The sequence below is a fragment of the Branchiostoma lanceolatum genome, chromosome 16 (assembly GCF_035083965.1).
Source record: "Branchiostoma lanceolatum isolate klBraLanc5 chromosome 16, klBraLanc5.hap2, whole genome shotgun sequence".
In the NCBI taxonomy this organism is placed as follows: Eukaryota; Metazoa; Chordata; class Leptocardii; order Amphioxiformes; family Branchiostomatidae; genus Branchiostoma; species Branchiostoma lanceolatum.
The window spans coordinates 9,438,511-9,458,031 of record NC_089737.1 but is presented as its reverse complement, the minus strand read 5'-3'; the positions used below and the strand labels follow the sequence as shown (position 1 = coordinate 9,458,031).

Below are 19,521 nucleotides of genomic sequence, written 5' to 3'. Positions count from 1 at the left end.
TGTTTTAGCTGTCTTCATACTGATCATCTATATTTGTGTGCTGACACAAATTTCATAGATTGAGCAAGCTTAACAAAATTGTTGACTACTGCTGTTAATGACGATTATTGAGATTTTCTTATACATGTATGTCACCAGTCTTGTCTAAATTCTAAGTCTTAGATTAAGAATCCATCCATTGGCTGTACAGATTATGCAGGCATGCGTTGCATTCAATTTCATTATTAGGAATCTTTCCCTTGTCCGCAAATTAGCCTTCATCAGCGATTCCATGTGCATCGATGGCCCTCTCTCTCTTTTGCTCTTGAATTTTAATCCAATCAAGCCTTTAAAGTAGAGCCCATAATGTATGCTTTCTCATTGTCCTTCATGTCAGTACCCTGGGGTGCTTCTTATTCAAAAAGTCAGTGATTATAATAGTTGATTCATTTAGGACAGAGAAATATTGACTAATGGGGGAGGGGGGCAAAAGGATTACAAAGATGACATTCCCCTCCTGCGTCCTTTAGGATTCACCCCAGGTTTCACACACTATGAGCAAAAATGTCTTTCATACTCGTATCCTGGAGTGCTTTTTTCTAAAATCCAGTGATTATAAATCATTTAGGACAAAGAAGAATTGACTAATGGGGAGGGGGGCAAAAGGGATTACAAAAATGACAGTCTCCTCCTATGTCCTTTAGTCCCAGGTTTCACACATGATGAGCAGAAATGTCCTTCATGCTAGTACAATGGACTGATGCTTGCAAAACCCGGGTGATTAGCAGTTGATTCTTTTAGTGCAGAGAAACTTAACTGATGGGGGAGGGGGGCGAAATGGATTACAAAAACTACAGTCTCCTCAAAAGTCCTTTAGGATTCCCCCCAGGTTTCACACACGATGAGCAAAAATAGATTTGTATTTTCATTCCAATCAATACAGATTCCCCGCAGCAGCAATATTTCAGCTTTAGATGACACGACGCAGTGGCGGAAAAGAAATGCATGATTGGACAAGAATATGAAAGCAGACCATTCGCTTGACAGTTTTATTTGGTACCAGAGGTTGTTTCAAAATGGCCAGAAGCAGCCTAGCCATGTATTATTCTTATTATTCCTATCGTGCTGGCCATTTCTTATTTTCTGTTTCAGTACTGTTAAAGGGAAAATGTTCACAGGGATTTGATTTCATGATAGGTAGGGTAAAAAAAGGGGTTTCGTGGTAATTTCAAGTTTGCAGTTGAAACAATGGGGTAGGTTGGCAGAAGACAGAACAAATACTTTCAAGGTGGTTTAAAGTTTGTGCTGTAGGAAAAAACATAAAGATAAAACCACCCCAAACATTTCCCCGTTTACAGTATGTTGTGTGCAATGTATGCGTATTGTGATGTTATTGGCAAAAGGGACGCTAGCTGCATGAATTTCTATCCTATTAAACATCAAAGGCTTATTTGATTAGAGCCAAACTATTGCTGCACGGAAGTAGAACTGATGTTCTCTAAATCACATTAGTTATGACTGGAGGAGAATGCTTGCTGTTCACAACTTTTACATTTACATATCCATATAGCTTATGCAAACTATTCATTAAGGTATTAAGAGTAAGTTAATATTTAGGTGGAACATTTAGTTTTTATCTGCATCTCGCTTGCCATTGGTTGGTTCATCACATATCGTCATGATTATAAGATTCAAATCCAAGCAGAATAAAGCTTACATACATGTCGGGATGGTTCTTAAGTTTTTGAAATCCAATGTACTGCTTTCTCCTCTCAAAACTGTCTAATATATTATATAATATTCATTAGATATAGGGATATGACATTGTGTTCATGTTAATGACTAATATTTTTGTCAAATTACTGGTCATTCTACCACCACGTGCATTACAAGTTTCTTGTATAAGATGGTCCTTCAGTTGAAAGCTGTGATGTTGCCATGTATGATGCATTGTTCTGTGTTCCATTATTGAGCTTCATTTTTATTTCCCCCTGGTTTCACCCATCCACATTTCACTAACACCTCCTTGCACTAGAGGATTCAACCATTGAATGACCAAAACTTTGATAGATCGGATAAAAAATCTTTATACATTACGAACACATTTCAAAAACAGTTTGTATGGATTGTTGTCTTTTAAATCATACTCTTACATCATGCATCATATTCCAGTGAAAAAGTACAGGATCATACAATCCAATGTTGGTTCCTCAGTCTTGTGAAAAAAGGGCCTAAGAGTTTTTCTGAAAAGAAACCTTTGCAGACACTTCAAAGCGACACGTCCTAAAAAGGACTGGCAGCTGATATATATTTTGTCGTAAGATAAATATCAGCTGCCGAGTTAATTAACTAGTGAATGCCAAAGGCAAGACAGATGGAAGAGTGTGGGTACCCGGCAAAGACGTATAATTGGAAAGCCCTCGCGCACGCTCGTTGAGGTGTATTACATCTGAAGGTCGCTAATGCTGCAGCGTGTTCTTCGTATTACATGCAAATGAGCGGAGACGTTGCTTGATGTGTGCTTGCTTTAGGGTGGAAGACATACATTGTACAGTTAGCAACAAAATTATTCAAACCTCTGCTGAATTTTCATTGATTTTATAATCTGAAAGTTGTTTTGTTTATCTTGAAACTACAGGTGCAAGTTAGAAACAGTAATTTGATTCATATAATTACATTATTTTTGTGAAATTTTTATGGTGTTGAAGTACTTAATACATACTTTTACAGAAAATGCCATGTCTGAAATTATCTCTTATTTTCATGTATATCATAATCCTTTCTTCTTCAAGTTCACAGTCATAGTTCTGTATCATGGCAGCTCTCTTCTTGCATAGTTATGCAATGCCATTACTTTTATGGTTCCTTAGAGTTGTACAGGGAAACATTTATTTAAACGACATGAACACAATAAGGTAATAAAAACTTTATGGCATATACAGTTGTGGAGATAATGGTCTCCAAACAACAATCTTGTATCTTCTTAATGATCATTGTGTGCAAGATTTAGGTACACAAGGCAATAAGAGGCTCTTATGGGATATCGTGTTTACCTTATGTATGCATATTCTGAGTGAAAGTATAATCCGTTGATGAAGGTTAGACATCCAGGTAATAAGATACGCCAAAATATATTACTCAAGCAACTGGATAAGATTTTGAAACAGTCAGACGTTTCAGACAGTATCCACTGTCTTTCGTCAGTGACTAACGATAGGACTGAGAACACTGTTAAGTATAATCATTTGTTGACGTTAAACTCATGGCTTATGCCGCCCTATTTGATCAAATTTTAGTGGGTCTTGTTCACAGTTGGCTGCTTGCAACAATTCAGTTGGGATTTGGTGCAGAATCAAAATCATTGCCCTTTGACATTACAAGAAAATGTGGATTAATTTGTTGTCCTTCATCTAATATGAGGTCAGGAAATGACAAAGGCGTAATGAAATTGTGTTCGCCATGTGAATTAGTCAATATGTCATTTTGCCTCTTTAATGCATACACATTATAAAGACACGGAATTTGACATTATCAAAAACGAATTCTTCATCACAACATACCTGTCACCTCTGTATGCCTATATTTGTTCATTAATATGTAATACTGTAAATCTTGAAATAGTTGTTGTTGGTTTATTTTGTGGTTTTCTAGATGTCTCGTTACAGGAAAAACAGTACATTGCAAATGTGGTTCTGTGCTATGGTATTGTTTCGACTGCAAACTTCAAACAGTACAAATCTCCTTTCCACACCTCATGTGAAAGAGTTGAATTTACAATGCCATCAAAATGTTGCTTGGTAGTTGGGTTTACAGTACATGTAGTTTGTCATAACTAAACAAGAAAAATTTTCTGTATCTGCCTAGGCATCTTTTGCATTTATTATTTTTGACTTAATATAGATCTCTGAAAGAGGCAAATCATTCTGACGTAGTGTTGTTGAAAAGTTTTCAAAGTCTTCGCACGACAAACTCAGCATGAAAGCTTCAAATTATCTGTCCTTCGTTATTCCTTACTTTGCGACTCCCGCAGACAATCATCATCCAACCAATTTCTTCTCGTTTGGTTGAAGCACTTTTATCAGGCGGGATTTTCGCGGTGAAGACGTCGCATTTCCCGGGGACTGTCGGCGTCTTTAATGCCTTCGATTTAAGACGCCTGTATGGAATGCAAGATGCCCAATTTAGCCCGCACGTATCTGCCTACAGTAATTCCTTCTATGCTGTACGTCTAATGATGGCATACAAGTAGAGTGGTGTGGGAGGTGGCTATAATTGGTCATTTTGCGGATCTCTGATTTTCTTCAGTGATGTTTGATTTTCGTCCTACTAATCTATGGTCAGAATTTACAGTTTTGTATCCTTGCCTTGGCTCTTAACAATATTTATATTGGACAATGCTTCTAGAATTATTCATTAGCAATATATCCATACAGGCTGTAAGAGATTTTAGAAGAGGTTGTTGGATACATTGGATTATTGTTACCTGGTGCCTATATGTTTCTGAAATGATGTAGTTTGGACTTGACTCGACAAATTTGCAGCATGGTTAAACACAAAACGTATTCACAGACACTACCTCACTTACAGTAAAATGTCTTCTTTTTATGTTTGTCCACATTCGTGACATGTGCATGAATATCATTCAGTAGCATAAAAATACATGTTTTGCTGTAAAGGCACATTATTTTCTGTATCAAATCCTGTTTGGCAAGCCTTTGTGTATTGTTTAAGTCAACAAACATTTGGTTGAAAGGTTGTTTTTTTTGTAGATAAGGTCTTTAATTTGGCATACCACACCATGCAGTAAAAAGAACAAAATAGAAGAAAGATTTCTATTGCCCTGTCATATTACCCCACCCTATGCTGGGCACCAGTTTGATTGATAAATAGTTTACTTAATAAAAAAGCAATAAAAACAACATTTTGTTTCCGAATCGAAAATGCGCATCTGTCGTCGTGAAAAATGGCCCAGTCATTTACATTTAGCCTCCTAGCCACCCACCCATCCCAAATACATTTATGATGCTGAATTGAATGAAATAGCAATCTTAAAATAGATCTGGGGGACCATTATTCGCGGTCCCTTCGGACCCTTCCATCAGAAGATAGAAATTGGCACGGTACCCTAACTCATCCTTCATCGCCCAGCAATTATACAGCATCCTCTATTTGCTAGCTATACCGTGTGGGCATTTTTGTCGCGGGAAAGTAGAAATTAAAACAGAAAGCCCCTTTGGTTATCGATGCTTATTTTGCAAGCATTTTTTTACGTTCTTTACACATGGAGACACGTCAAAACAAGCCCGATGTAGTCCCCCCCATTAGAGATATTGCAAATCTGTCATTGATGTATCAGGAAGCCCTTTTCTCGAGTCCGGCAGAATGCATATAGCACAGCTTTGCTGATGAGTTCTGCATCGTTATGTGGTGCAAATCTACTCCTCTGTGGCACTATATACATGTATCTTGCTCCCGTTAATTTTCTCCATAACGCAAACCTTCCTTACCTTCGGTTCCTGAGCTGAAATTAACAGCGGCGACGTTACAATCCCCGGAGGTAGCATTTAGGATGATTAAAACGTACACGGACATGTACTCTGACTACAACGCTCCCTCCTGAAAGCACAGACGCTGGGAATCCTTCGTGTAGGGCCTTCGTCACACGTGTCAAATGTGCATAGCATTGATACTCAGCCCCTGCCGCTGTGGCGTCTCTGTCCAATAATGAACACTCCCCCGTCCTTATTACACTCTAACGACATTACCTAGCCGGACGGTGGTTGGCCAGCTTGGAGGATGCTTGAAAGTCTTCCCGAGTGCATGGGGTTGGTCATCAGCCGTCTCTCCCGTGCGGAGATAGCGCAAATTTGTTATCCTGAGAGAGCGGTTATACGGCGGCGAGAGTTCAGAAGCACACCAGTCTCAACCTCATGGCCTGTACCACGGCGAGGGATGTGTGGCCGTTAGGAGCCGGTTAAGTCGAGCGGGTGGCAGAAGAATGAATTGTCTGGGATAGAAACGTGTCTCCGTGTCTGCGAGGGGTCACCATGTGCGGCGCGAGATAACTCAGCGCACTTGTCCGGCCTAGTGCGGCGAGCAGGTCTGCCTGAGCCAGATTGAGCAGGAACATGTTTTGGATACAAATGGACTCCGCTCGGCAAAATGAGATGCTCCCTATCTACGTCATGACTTCCGTTTGCAACTGCCGGACCTTGTTTGCTTTAATCCCCTTAATTTCTCCGGCCACTTTAGAACGCATCAAGTCAAGAAAATGGATGCTAAGCTTAAATCTTAAGTGTGATCGTAAAGAAAAATTACAAGTTGTGTTCCTTCACAACCTCACAGAAATCAGCAGGCATTTATTATTATTCATCAGATTGTATAGACTGCTTGCTAATGATGCCTGTACACAGAACATATTTCCAGCAATGAAATCATACGGCAGAAAGCTGTTATTCCAGATAACTGATTGCCTATAAACGTAATGACCCCCAATTGTTTTCATTGCAATTCGGCACATTAAAATTTGGTGCAATCGCCGGAACCAAGCTGTGTAGGGATGATAGTAGGCTGAAAAATGTGCCGAAATGCGTGTGTACAAATCTGTGTGTAAGACCAAAATGACAGAATAATATTGGCAGTATTTTGCCTTTGAGTTTGCACACAAATAGAAGCGTTGTCTCTTCCAATCTAATCTGATATTTATTTATATTAGGTGTATAGCCGAGATGTTTACATAATGCAGATACAAACAGGATTTTTAATATCAGATTCATTTAGTAAACATGAAATGCTAAGCAAATAATCTCGCTTGTTTAGTGTGTAAATAAAGCCTTTGAAAATCTGTCTTGTGGAAGGGCATTGATATACGCTATGTCAGATTAATTACCATACTGGGATTTGTTGCGGCAACACTCATAGGTTAAAACGGAAATTATATCAGATATGGCCGATATGCCTGGGTTGTCGCATTGTGCGATGTTTCATCGGCGAATCAGGAAGCCCAAATGAGATCATCCCACGATGTTCCAGTTGGGTGAGAAGGAATTGTGTCGGTGCCCTTGTCAGTTTTGTCTTTGTCTTTTGGAAATCTGCAGCGTCCTGATGAGGAATACTGATAGAGTGGAGTCACAGTTCATGGCAGGAGTGAGCCGGTGTATAATAGCTTGTCAGGTGTCTACTACTGGGGTAGTACTGTCCGCATGCCAGATGAGGTAGTAACTGGAACAAACTTTAGAGTATGCTGGCTATGGGGAGGGAGGTTTCATATGAAAAATGTGAATGGTAGGCTTCTCTACTACTGTGGTAGTACTGTCGGCATGCCAGATGTGCCAGTTACTAGTAGTAAGAACAAACTTTAGAGCGAGAATGGGAGAGGGGGGCTCCTCAACTACTGACAGTGGTGCATGTATATACATTTTGTAAGTGTCAGCATGGACTGTGGCTATTGGGAGGGGGGCTTCATGTGAAAAATGGAAATAGTAGACTGTCAGTAGTACTGTCAGCATGGCAGATGAGGCAGTATAACTGGGACAAACTTTAGAGTGGGGAAACGGGGGAGGGGGGCTACATCATGAAAAATTATTCATGGTACCCTGGATACCTTTGTAAATGTTTCGGAATGAAAACTGTTAGATTTTAGAGTGTACATTTTAGAGGGACTGTATACAACAATGGTGCAGACAACCCTATGTTCCGACATTCTATGTTCTGACAACCCTTTGTTGGCGTCGGGGTTATGGGGGTTGCAACATAGGGGTGTTGCAACATAGGGATGTAACCGAAAATTGTGAACGATGGGGTTTCTTTTTAAATGTTTACAAAGGAAATAGCGACTGTTTAAAATTTTAGATAATAGATTTGTGGGAGAGGACTACATAGTTACACACATTAGGACTGGAATGAAGGAGAATCGTGAAACTTTACTATGGAATAGCATCCTGACTCTTATTTTATGTTACACCATTATAACAAAACAATTTGCATACTAAATGTAGATCGTGGGGTGTGAACCAGTTGTTCTGAATATTACATTGTATATCTCAACACTTAAACATAATGGCGTCACTTGTTTATGCTGTACTAAGTCTTGCATCATGTTGATCATGAGAGTTTGCGGAGTTGGTGTTGTGATAAATTATAAATAGACCTTTGATATTTATATACCAAATACACATACAACTTACATGGTACGGAAAGGTTGTATTCATGATAATGTATCTTTTTACATATTATATGGCCTTCAACTGTACAATAGAAAAAACGGAATACAAACTACATGTATATATACCCAAGAAGACAGATACTTCTTTTTAGAATTCAATGTTACATGGGTGCGCATCTGCATTTAATTGTGTAATAGTTTTATGATAATGAATAAGTTTTATCTTCCTAATTTGAACATTAAGTCGCTTTATTGTGTTAATTTCTAGTCATTTAGACAGGGCTTATTCTTAACTATGATTGTTGTAATTGTCATAGACAGATGTTTTTGATTATGCCTATTATATTACCATATCTATTAGAGTAATTGCTAAAGTTATGAAGACATAATGTAACTTTCCATTACTTATTTTGGTTTGATTTGGGAAAATTACCTCAATAAAAATGGGATGAAAATGAATGTGCCTTTGACGAACTCTCAAATTAGACTTTGAAGTCTTTAACGAATTCTAAAATTAGCTAGTTAGTCTCTAACAGACAAAAGATATGATTGCAAACAGGAAACCATGTTCTTTTAAAAATGAATAACTAAGCTTTACTCAATACCCATGAGGAAATCTAAATCTAAATGCTCTTTTTAACTTTCTCACTGCTGTCTAGCCCCATATAACCAGTACACATTTGGTGCCAAACGGCTACCTTAGCATGCTGAAGGTTAAACTTAAAGGTGTCTTGTCCTGCAATTTAACTCTTCTTACAACCCTGGAAGCTTTAAACTAAGACCATCTTTAACCTTCTCCCTACTGCCTAGCCCCATAACCTAAACAAATTTGGTGCCAAACGGCTACCTTAGCATGTTGATGGTTAAACTTAAAGGTGTCTTGTCCTGCAGTTTAACTCTTCTTACAACCCTGGAAGCTTTAAACTAAGACCATCTTTAACCTTCTCCCTACTGCCTAGCCCCATAACCTAAACAAATTTGGTGCCAAACGGCTACCTTAGCATGCTGAAGGTTAAACTTAAAGGTGTCTTGTCCTGCAATTTAACTCTTCTTACAACCCTGGAAGCTTTAAACTAAGACCATCTTTAACCTTCTCCCTACTGCCTAGCCCCATAACCTAAACAAATTTGGTGCCAAACGGCTACCTTAGCATGCTGAAGGTTAACTCAAAGGTGTCCTCTCCTCCAGTTTAACTCTTCTCCTTAACCCTGTAAGCTTCAAACTCTTTAACCTTATCCCTGCTGCCTAACCCTGCAACCTATACAAATGAGGTGCCAAACGGCTACCTTAGCAGGCCAAATGTTAACAACCTGAGCAAGATGTTACTGTCCCCACTCCCTCATGAGCAGGCTCTTGTTCTAAATCATTGCTTTATGAATATGCCATTAAAGGAAAAACAGAGCATAATTGGGATAGAGAGAGTGGGCTGAGACTTATCCGCTCCAATCAAGCATACATCATTGTGAATCATTCAACAAGTGGCAGTCAGATAATGGGTTGTGGAGGGCCTCATTATCACTTATATTACTCTGCTACTCCGCAGCAAAGTGGGGCGTAATCCTTTCATTGGACGGGGCAGCACGATGCCATACATGGTAACAATCCGCCACTTCTGCACTTGAAAAGGGCGTGGAAGCACGTCTGTTTCCTGTTTCCGTAATAATCATTATGAATTTGCTGTAGATCCAGGAGTATTATAAGTCAGGTGCAATAATTTGTAGCAATGTTATCTCAGGCCTTTCTTTTAACCTTTTTCCTGCAGGATAATATAAGCAGGACTCACCTATATGTATAGATAGACAAGATGCATCTCTGTCAAGCTAACTTTTTAAGTGCCTACCCTTGGCTGGCTAGTTATACATGTATGTATGGGGAGACGCCTTGTGGGAGGAATTGGAGAGGGAAATTCAGGAAACGTAGCACGACTTTCTGATCCCAGAACTGTTTCAAGGCCACACATTGGAGTCACTTCTATCAATAACTTCACTCCAGGCTACCATTATGATACTAGTGTCACATTTACATCTGCATTGCATATTCAAGGCTACTACAAGGTATCTTCTCATATTGGGGACTTTCTTGTCATGTTGACCATCTCCAGATGGAACAAACTTTCTGTCAAATTCGAAATCAGGCAAAATCTAATGCTCACATACCTTGCCCATAATATTTACTTGCTGTTGCCTAATTTTCTGTTTGTTGGAACCAGTCCTACCAAATTGCATGATGCGGAAAAGCCTACTGTGTTTCTTCTTGTACATTTATAGTTCTCAAGAGGCACCTAACATGTTCTCAAGGAGTCCTTGAAAATGGAAGTTGCCAGAAGAGTGCCAAGATTAGCATTGTGGCTAAGAATGGGTTTCGAACGTGGAAGGACTAAGAATCCTTAGAACTAATGACTTGCTTTACCTACATTGGCATGTTAAGCCATGTACATTTGTAAGCTTACTGTGTATTCCCATTCTTATCGGACTATTACCTAGGAAAGAAAATGGCAGGAAAGTCCTTGAAACAGTAGTTACCACAACAGTACATTGTATACTATAGGTGCCGACCTGTAGATTAGTCATGATAACCACAGTGGAGAAAAGGTGATGCCTAAAGCCTCTACACTTTCAGATTAGGGCAAACATCAACAGTATCTTTATTCAACATTGGCCTTGACATTCGTTCGTAGCAAAGAAGTCTGAAAAAACATCACTTTGCTTGTTTTTAGGTGGAGGTATTGTAAGCTAGTTTATGGTGCAGTATGGTGCAGTGTGGGTAAAATGTCAAAGTTGAAGTCCCCTGGCCATTCTTTATGTATTAACAGAGGCCTTCAACTTTGACATACTATCCACAATCCATCACACTGTGCATATTATGCACTTGAGACTATGAACTAGCTTATTGCAAGTGCCCCCCTCCCACCATGAAATAGCAACTAAAACATATTTCGCTCAGTATGATTGTGTATAGATTGTTTCAAGTTGTTGGTATACTATCATTGGTAAGCAAGAGTTAATATCAACCTTTGGGGGATAATGATGATCTTTTGAACAATTTGACTTTACAACATGCCATTGAAGCTTGGCTCCTGTTTTACTCACCAGTATAATTATAAGAGAAGGCCATTGACTAGTTGCCAGTACTGTGATGCATATTGTGAACATACAGTCATCTTAGAAGTTTGAGAATGAAGGACCACCAAGAAAGAGATTGAGTAAATCTTGAAAGGTATGCAGTGGTTTTATTTTTGCGGTATTTGCGTTAAAGTGTAACTGCGTAATAATACCCTGAATAGTTTGGTTTGTAAATCTACAGTAATACAGAATTGTTTCAATCCCAAAGTTCATTCAACGCAAAATAAACTCCTTTTCCCTCCTACCGCAAAACAAAACTACCCAACAAGTAAATGCATTCAGAGTACATATCTGTGTTTTGAAAAATTGCTTAACCACACTTGAGTCCATTTGTTTGTGACACAGGGAAAACCTTGCTAGCCTTTCATATTTCCATACATTCATTTTGTTCAAGTCCTCCTATCAGGGTTAAAATCTTCTGTTGCTGGCCCGGGTAACAACGAATGAGATTGTGTGTTAATGGGCACCATGAGCTTATCCACCCCCAGTCATTATAGACCACACACTATCTATCTAATGCCTCTGCCACACAAGAACTGGTAATCAACCCATTGGTCTTCTAATGACTGATATCAGTCTGGAACAAGATAGCCTAATGCACAAGGGACTCTCTGTCATATGTGAAGGGTTCCATTACAGTTTGCCATTTTGGTACGGTCCAGTTCTTGGATAATATGTGTACAAAAGAGTAGGTGTGTTATGCTCATTATGGTAAAATCCATGTTTAGAACAATTGGAAATTTACATCTTGCCATAAGAAGAGAAATATGCAAGATTGCTTTAAAGCTGTGTGCCTGTATAATTTTTAAAAATGGCAATGAAGAGGAAAATTTAATCCTGAATGGCTTGTTTTATGTGGATGTTATTTCGGAACTACTTCAATAGATTATGAAAGAAAATGAGATACAGGTAGGTTCATGAAATCTTTATAGGGTAGGGACGAATATTGATGAATTTCATAGGAGCTCATTTTCATAATCAAGTGAAAACTTTTAGTCATTACAATATATAAATTGTTGCATGGCCACCTATCAAAGTATGCAAATTATTATACTTGTTGCATTGTTGCCTGATCATAGACATTGATAAGAATATCAGTTTCCTGTCATCTGGTTCTTTACATTAGCTTTGGTTCTGTTCTTGTCGTATGTTGCACTATCACCAAAAACATCTTTATAATGCATGGTAATCACTCTGCTTTAAATGCAGGTCATAACCTCCCTTGGATTGTTAAGATTCAGTTTCCATTTTAGAATGATAGGTTTGGTATAAGGTCCTCTAGCTGCCGCCCCTCTAATATCTACTTTGTATTCTAAGTGGGAAATAAGGTAGCCACAGTGTCTCCACTTCTCTCCACAAAGTCAAGATGCAAAGAGCTATTCTTACATTTGTTTTATAAGGCAATACACAGACTGTCAAAGAGTGCAATCCTGTAATGGATGGTGGACTTTCTCTCCTTATTCCTTTTAAGTTTCCTTCCCTCTTTGTGCGTGATTCTCTTGCAGAAAACACCACGAGAGAAGGCTCAATGTAAGTAAGGGGAGTCAGGCATGAAAGGACAAAGAATGTTCTGGGATTCAATGTGTGCTGCGTTTGAAAGATTGAAATGGCATGTAAGATAGTTGCTCTTAGGAATTTACAATGTAAATTTTAAACGGTTGAGTGTAAAATGTAATACAGTCACTATTCAATGAATTGACCACCAAAGTCAAATATGCCAGCTTCTCCATTTTAGTCTGCTTTTTATCTATTAAGACTATTTGATCTTATGTTCTTCAGAATTTTGTTCCCAAATTTGTACCTAAAAAAATTGACATATTTTCTTTTGTCCAGAAGTAGACTGCTTGTACTTGCGGAATTTGAAGTCTTTCCAACCAAGTCTTAGACGTGTGCACAATAATTAATTTCATGACTGATGTTTGGCAAATTAATCCAATTAAATTCTAGTCTACCATCAATCCGTTCACAATTGGGAACAGTCTAGCCAAAGATGTAGCTAAGAATGGATGGCTTCAATGGTAATAGTCTAAGGACTAAGATTCTTCAGGACTAGGATTCTTCAGAACTAATTGCTTATTTTATCCACCGTGGCATGTTAAGCCATGTAGATTCATTTCCTTTCTTATCAGAAGTCGTGGAGGGAAAATGGAGGAACAGAACTCAATGAAAATGGAACCTTGAGTACACTTTGTGTTTCCAAGGCAGAAGTGCTGGCTTACTTCAAACCGCCCCCCACTTCTAGCTCCACCTTTATCTTTATCTACACTCGTACAGCATTACCTCTGTGGTATTGACAACGGCTTACTTAAGGTGCCAAGATGTCGCACCTTCTTAAAGGGGGTCTAGGATGAGAGTTAGACAAGCTTAGATTAACGTTGTGTTGTGTTAGAAGCGAAGTGCAAAGTAGTTATTTCAGAATATGTTTCAAGTCAGTAGAAGGCTTACTAATAGACATCAGATGGAGACTGGTTCTTTTTAATCTGTAACCTATTCATCCAGAGGAATTACCGGAAATCGTCTTTGATTAGGTTCTGGGAGGGGATATTGCCATGTTTTGATCTGGGTGAGATTTATAATTCGACAGGTTGCAATTAAGCAACAGTTGACAGCTGGTACCTTTTGAACATATGGTAGGAGCCTAGGATGCATCCCATGTGTACAAGTACACTGGGGCATGTAACAACCACAAACGTTGATGAATGTTAGACATCGCACATTACTTGCACCACTCTTGAGCACGTGCCATCCTTGGGTTCCTAACTTTTTCTTCATGTTCGTTTGTTTACTCATTCATTGTTCATGTGCCAAGGTTCACTTCCTGCCAGCCTGCCTGCCAAACAAACAAACAGACCGATAACAATACCTCAATTTTCACACTTTATATGTGGACCAGTGTAATGTTTGGGATGTCAATTATGATTATTATGATGATCTTTCAGCGTGTATGATTCTTGGCTTCTCAGAAACTAGGGCGGGTGTCGATTTTCATTACTCTGACCCAGCTAACCAATACATCTGTGGTGCCAGCTGCCACCTATAAAGTTCCAACCTTTCAAAAAAGAAGCATTTTAATTTCATATTTCATGCCATTCCTTTCGATGGCATTTCAGAACTATCCCTGTCCCTGGTGCTGAAAGTATAACTGTGTTGAATACTATTTTCATATACCTTTACAGACCTATACAGTTCCAAATTTCCATAAATCAAGCATCTTAACTTTATATTACAGACATGCCATTTTTTGTGGATGCGTTTCAGCACTGTTGCTGTCCAGGGTGCTAAAATCACGAATGTGCTGAATACTACTTTCACACAAGGACACAAGTGTTGTTGCAGTCCTTAACTTGACAAAATGTAGTCTTATTGTAATCAAGTTGTAATTTTTGACTCATAAAATCCAAAGCATTAATCAAAGGATGAACTATGTAATCTGTAATGTACTTGCACCACCAGGGGTTGGTTGTTAATTATGGTAGCGGTTGCAAGTCTAATTAGTTCCAAGCCGTTACTGTAATGTTTGCCCTTCAGCTGAACGTGGCCTTATAACTTAGGATGAGTCAGTGGGAAAACTTTGTACCTAATGAGTCTTTTAGCAGACGCCGCACGCAACATCTGTCAACTTCTGGTGTTCTCAGTAGAATGTATTTTTCTTTAAAACTGAAAAAAAAGTACCTTCAGTGAACAAACTTACTCTATCATAAGTTGCATTCAAGATAAAAACTAACACCAGAATGCTGATATTTTGTACCATGCTGGTCAATTTGTTATCAGTTGACTTTTCTACTGATTATCGATAAATACAAGCAATGTACCAGCTAATTATAAGTTGATCACGTATGAAACCATTTGGGTCTTTCACAAGGAACCTGTTTAGTTCTGTTTATCTTTTGCTTTCTTGCTCCATTACTATGACTCAAGACCCAAGAAATCATATTGGTATGGCCTTATGCAAACTCTTGATATTGACACTGAAGAAATCCGGGAAATAATAACCCAGATGGCGTGTATTGATGACATGCAAGGAAAAGAAGCCTGTGGCACTGCAGCGGACTTGTTAGGTCAATACTCGGGCTCTCACATCTACAGACTTTCAATACTACAATGACAAGGTTTCGTGCTTGTATTGAGCTCTTTACAGATCCTGAGGCTAGGACAACGCACATAAGGTAAGGGTCAATCATAGCTGTTTGAACAGGTTAGCATCAAGCAGGCGACAGTCAGTACATGTGGAAAGATAACTGTTACTTGTACAAGCCGTCATGGTTTTGGTCTGCAGAAACAGGAAATATTAAAGAAAGACTCTTTTTGCACAGACAAAACTAGTGTTTTATTCAACCAACATTTCAGTGACCATTTGTTACTCAGCTATACAAATGTATGTGGCACTGCTTACAGATGCAGTCCCAAAAGCAGCGACACATATAGCTGCAGTGCAAAGTGAACCAGTCAGAAATGTCCTTAGGAAGATGACAGATGGTCACCAAAATAAGACATTTGGTTGTGTACACAGAGTCTTTTTATTCAGTGACTTACATGTGTTCCAACCAGATGAAACTATTCCTGAAATAACGATCGCTGATTCTACTGGTACAGATCCCGACCAGAGTGTTTGTCAATAGAGATCGCGATCAGGATGCTAGGAATGTGTTCGGGTGGTTCCCTGAATTCTGAGTTTAAAGTCAACCCATTGATTTAGAATTACATGAAAAGGAGTCAAAAGGTTTTGACTGTCTTTGAAGCAAATACCTTAGAATTTACAGATTCTGGTCGCAATCTCTGTTGGTCAACTCATTGATTTAAAATACATGAATTGAAGTCGAAAGTTTTGACAGTCTTAGAAGCAAATACGATAGAATTTACAGATTCTTGACGCAATCTATATTGGTCAACTCATTGATTTAAAATACATGAATCGAAGTTGAACGGTTTGACTTTCATTGAAGCAAATAGCTTAGAACTTACAGATCCTTGTGACAATCTCTATTGGTAGAATCAGCGATTCTATCAGATTGTGATCTCTGCCCTGACATGTACATTGATCTGTACCTACATGGCACAAGTATGATGATTAAAGCTTTCTTTGCTTACACTTGCTTATGTAATCGTGTCTCACTAGACCCTGGCACAAACTAGGAGGATATGTACTATGCTAGTTTACAATCTAAAATCATCTTGATAAAGGCTTTCGGCTCCAATGAATGTTTCCTTCTTCTCAAGAGTGCACTCTTCTTTGGAGTCTCACCTAGAATTTTAATGTTCTTTGGAGGCAATACAAGTATGCTCGTAGTGTCAATACTGTTTCTAATAGGAACTTGCATGTGCCCTGAAGTCTGTTTACTGTTAAGTCCTTTGTGGCCCAATAAACGTGTTCATATTGCGCCCTCATAGGGATATTGGTATTATCAAATATCCATTTATTTATAACAAAACATAAAAGTGTACACAAACTGTGAACAATGTAGCTTTAATAAAGCATCTACCCCCATATGGTTTTTGTTAGCTAAAGTTGCCAAGTTGTCTTTATAAAGTTTATGGGATCACAATAACATTGTCTCATATTGTGTGAAGACTAAAATACAGCCATGTTGCATTTTAACCTTCTCCCTGCTGCCTTATCCCCAAAACAGTAAAATTTTTATGCCAAACCGCTACCATAGCCCATGCTTAGAGTGAACATAAAAGTTCATCCGCAAACATAGATTAGAAGCAAGCTTAAAGCCGCAGGCTAAATATAAACTAGATTAATGACATATTCCTTTAGTATATTATTATGTATTTCTTGTCTATATCTACTGCCTAAGGGTGCAAAAGTTACAATATGACTTATAGTTTTCCTTTGCTTGTATTTTGCTGCCCCTGCATATTGACACTATAACATTTTCATAGGAATATACACATAAAATCAAGTTAAGGCTACCCCAAGGCCCTCTTTTGTAATACGTTTAATGGGAAAATTGACCTCTTATTCAGGTACCTTTTATGTACATGTACTTTGTCAATTTCTCTTACAATTCTGACGGAAACGTACGAAAATAATGCTTTTTGTAGCCCAAAACAGTATTCAGTATTCATGTAGCCTGTTCATATCTCAACAGAAAAGACAACAGTCCATATTTCACTGATTCAAATCAAACTGCCCTGTGGGGCCCTGAAACCTGCAACTCCGGGCACCCCAACCGGCTCAACGGTATCACAGTTTTGTGATTTGATTGATGTTCAGGTCTATTCAAACCCAGTTTATAATGTATCCTTAAATGGTGAGAAATTGACATTTGGGCTGATATTTCAAGGAAATCCCTTGTATTTGATTGTATTTTATAACAAATTGTTCTTGCATTACTCCAAATCTTTAAAATCCTTTGCAGTTTGTCAAATGTACATAAGAGCCTCCCACCTAAACTTAACAATGACACATCAAAGCTTCTACAGTGCTTTTGTATATATTCTTTAAGCCGTGGGAAATACAAGAAATTCATATTGATACGGTCTACCTTATTGAATGATCCATTTTCTTCTTTTTGGCATTTCTCATTTTGTGTGTTTTGAAGAAGGGAGTACAATATCATCACTCACAGAGACAGAGTGGGACTGAATATTCATTCAAGACCTCCCCATGGTAAATGTACTGGTAATTTGAAGACGCAGGGGTAGTCCCATAGTCTCATGTTGAGGCGTCAGTTGGGGCATTGCCAGTAATTAATACCCACCCAGTGGAGAAAGTATAGTCATTGCAGAAACAAATCATTGCTGCGGCAAGCTCCTAGGTTTCCTACGTTTTTCGCATGATGTGTGACTCTCGGTTTCTCGGAAACCAGGGACGGTGTTGATTTTCATCACTCTGACTCAGCTAACCCTTTACATATGCAGTGCCAGATGCCAGTCTTTACCGTTACAACTTTTCACAAATAAGCATTTTGACTTCGTATTACATGAAATTCAATGTGAAGGCTTTTCAGCACTGTTGCTGTCCCTGGTGCTGAAAGGACAGCTGTGCTGAATACTATTTTCACATACGGACAAAACTGCTTTGCAGTCCCTAAGGTATAAAAATATATTGCATGTTTGTAATTCTAACGTAATTTTGGACTCCTAAAATCTAAAATATTTATCAAAGGATGAACACTGTATTCTGACATAGCATAAAAATTGTCCTGTTGAGGTCTAACAGTCATTTCTGCTACTGATACTTTCTTGTCCAATGAGAATTGATTGGATTTTGGTCTCTGTGTGCTGATTGGTTACACTGTTGATATGATCAGACTGTGAATGTCCTTGAGCCTTGTAGCACTCTTAATTGTCTGGAAAGGCAGTAATATGATGACAGGTGCTGAACATGATGTCCATACCAGTACCAATCATGAGCATGACTTTGAAACTTTGCAGACACGGACAAAGCCAATTGTATTAATGGAGGTGCCAACCCTAGTTGTTGAAAAGCTATCTGAAGTTTCTGAGAGTGATATGTTTGAATACATTTTCTTCACATTTTCTAAATCTACTGTAATAATAACAGCAGAAAATCTATGTGTTTTGTGTTGCTGTTCAAAATTTTTTTTTTTAAATGGGATAAAGTTTACTTTTAACTTGGAAAGCTCGTTAATTCATAATAATAGTAGAAAATGTATCACTGGAAGGGAGATGTACCGTGCATGTATGGTGATATTGTGTTATTTGTGGTCTTTGTTTTTGTACAGGTTGACCTGCCAACTTTGTATATATTTTGTATTGATATAGTGTTCCAATGTTATATTTAAAATATGCTCATTTTGTCCTGATTAGAGATATTTACCGTGGTTTTATTTTTGTGGTTACCTCTGTTCTATGAATTAATCACACCACAAATATGCATATTACTACAGTAACTGGAAAACAAGATTGTTTCAAATTTTAACTTACAGCACTTCTGCCGCAAAGTTAAGTCGCAGCAAAAATAAATCAATTTACAGTTCAGGAAAGTTTTCCTCTTGTGTCATACTACCAATATTTCTATCTGTTACTGATATAAGAAGAGTTTAGAAGAATATTAGGGCACTTTTAAATAGATAACTGATATTTAGGTGCAATGTTATTCTGAAAAATCAGCCTTCCTGGTCATGTAAGGTTACAATCTATCCTTGCATGCTCCTAGCTTTCCAGTGATATATCTACCATATTGTGTGATAATGTCAGCAGCAACCATATCCCATCACATGATTCCCGCGGGCAAAGTCAGACAGGGTCGGACAGTATCGCTTACTTTTCGGCAGAATTACGATA

At 38.4% G+C, this 19,521-nt stretch overlaps 2 protein-coding genes across 3 annotated transcripts in view; one reads left to right on the top strand and one right to left on the bottom strand.

The window, feature by feature from the left end:
• LOC136421744 (staphylococcal nuclease domain-containing protein 1-like) overlaps positions 1-19,521 on the top strand; it is a 159,754-nt gene that overhangs the window by 65,222 nt on the left and 75,011 nt on the right. The window lies entirely within an intron of this gene.
• Positions 1-19,521, bottom strand: part of LOC136421745 (leucine-rich repeat-containing protein 4C-like) — a 71,622-nt gene that overhangs the window by 24,335 nt on the left and 27,766 nt on the right. Inside the window, exon 1 of one of the 2 annotated variants that reach the window (XM_066409259.1) lies at positions 5,487-6,162. The exons of the other annotated variant lie outside the window; for it this stretch is intronic. The gene's annotated coding sequence lies outside the window, so the exon portion shown is untranslated. Of the gene's footprint in view, positions 1-5,486; positions 6,163-19,521 lie in introns of those variants that run through there. 2 annotated transcript variants of the gene reach the window in all.